This window comes from Triticum aestivum, chromosome 5A (genome assembly GCF_018294505.1).
Source record: "Triticum aestivum cultivar Chinese Spring chromosome 5A, IWGSC CS RefSeq v2.1, whole genome shotgun sequence".
NCBI classification, from domain to species: Eukaryota; Viridiplantae; Streptophyta; class Magnoliopsida; order Poales; family Poaceae; genus Triticum; species Triticum aestivum.
In genome coordinates, this window is record NC_057806.1 from 221,145,027 (window position 1) to 221,147,356 (window position 2,330).

The window sequence follows — 2,330 nt, forward strand, 5'->3', positions numbered from 1 at the left end:
AAAATAATGATGACCCTTGAGTCTGCAGAACCCAAGGGAAAGAAAAGGCTAGGTGGCAAATGGTAAAACCAAGGTTGGGCATTGCTGGAAAAGCTTTAATCAAGGCGAACTATCAAGGGGTTCCCATTATAACCCAACCGCGTAAGGAACGCAAAAATCCGGGAACATAACACCGATATGACGGAAACTAGGGTGGCAAGAGTGGAACAAAACACTAGGCGAGAGGCCGAGCCTTTCACCCTTTACCAAGTATATAGATGCATTAAGATAACAAGATAAAATAATGATATCCCAACAAGTAAATAAATGTCCCAACAAGGAACGGCCTCTAATCTTCACCTGCAACTAGCAACACTATAAGAGGGGCTGAGCAAAAACGGTAACATAGCCAATCAACGGTTTGCTAGGAGATGGTGGGTTAGAGGTTTGACATGGCAATTTGGGAGGCTTGCAAGCAAGTGGTAGGCATCATAGCAATGGCATAGCAAAAGAGCGAGCAAACTAGCATAGCAAAGATAGTAGTGATTTCGAGGGTATGATCATCTTGCCTGCACAGTTGTCAGAGTTGACTGGATCCTCGAAAGAAAACTCAATGGGCTCCTCGTTAGCGAACTCGTCTCCCAGCTCTACCCAAACAAGACAAACAAGTAACAAGGATACAATCAACCACGTGCAAGAACCCAAACAAGACGATGCGATGATGATATGCTATGCGGGATGCGATGCGGGATGCAAAATGCAAGATATGGCAGGAAACGCCTGAACCTGGCCTAAACTTGGAATTCCAAGTGTGCCACTGGAAAGATGAGATGAAATCGCTTGAAAACGATATAAAGAACGCCGGAATCGGAGTTACGGTTTGGAAATGGCAAGCGATTCAAAAATGACACCGGTCTGCGATTTACAGCAAGTAGGCATCTAAATGCAAGGAAATGAACATGCTAAAGCACCCAAACATGACAACAAAATACAATGCAGGGATTCACACAAGATGCTTAACAAAAGTCTAGCACTGCGATACGGCCAATTCATCCATTAACAGGTTCAAACAAGCATGGCAAAAATGCATATGACAAACAGATTTCAGACTTAGTGAAATTAACACTTGTCTGGAATTTCAGATCAGGTAGCCCTCTTCGGAGCAACAAAACTACATGCTACAGGATCTGAATATGGAAAAGTAAAGCATGGAATGGAGCTACTCAACGAGCTTAACAAAAGTCCCTTAGTGACCTTGAGCCAAAAGGGATCATAAAATACAATTGCAAGCACGTGAACATAGCAAAAACATAATCAGTTTTCAGACTTTGTGAAAAACTGACACATGCTGAAATATAACTCAAGTAGGCATGTTTACGAGCTCGATGCACTCACTACGGTGCAAGTCATGGCAAGAAAAGCATACACCCATCAAGAAGGCACAAAATGCAAGCTAGACATGGCAAGAACAATAGCATAGCATGCACGGATCAACCACAACATCATCGGCAATATTGCAAACAAGTTGACAATCTGCCCAGATTCACAAAGCAGCAAAAGTAGAGCTCGATTAACTCAAGCTAGGGTGCTCCATAATTGCAAACAAAGACATGTATGGATAGAGCACTACAATATTAACAAAACATCCTTACTGATCATCCTCAAAAGAGGCACGGATCACTAGGAAACAACATGAACATATGGCATCATGAGATAAACAGCTCCAGGACTTAGTGAAATTACTAAGTCCCTGAAAACAGAATTAGCAAGTGCACCACTTTGCAAGCTTGCACTAGTCACCACACACATCACAAAAATACATGGGTTGCACCTCTGGAAAGATGATAAAACCCTTAACAAAACACATGTAGAGCATCAGGGCATAGCATGCACATAATAATCATGGCAAAAATGACAAAAACCTAAATGGAGCAGCAGATCTGACAATAATCTCAAGTAACCCTCTTCTAACAGCATTTCGGGCATCAAGATGAACTCAAATGAAAATGATGCAATGTAATGAAATGATGTACTCTCTGAGGTGAACATTTTGATATGCTATATGCATGAATCGGAGCTACGGATGCAAAGTTACGGAGCTGTGAACATGTGCACTTGGGCTAGGGTTTCGAGAGAAAAAGTCAACCGTCAGGAAATAGATCTCAGATCCGGAGTTCGTCGGCACGGAACCCGAAGCTCACCGGATCAGTGCTCGCCGACGGGGACGAGGACGGCAGAGGAGGGGGAGATGGTGGAGAGGCGGCGGGGCGAGGCCGGAGGAGGCGTCGGCGGCGGTGGCGGAGGCGGCGGCTTGCGCGGCGGCGGGAACGGCGTGGCGGGGCGGCGGTGGC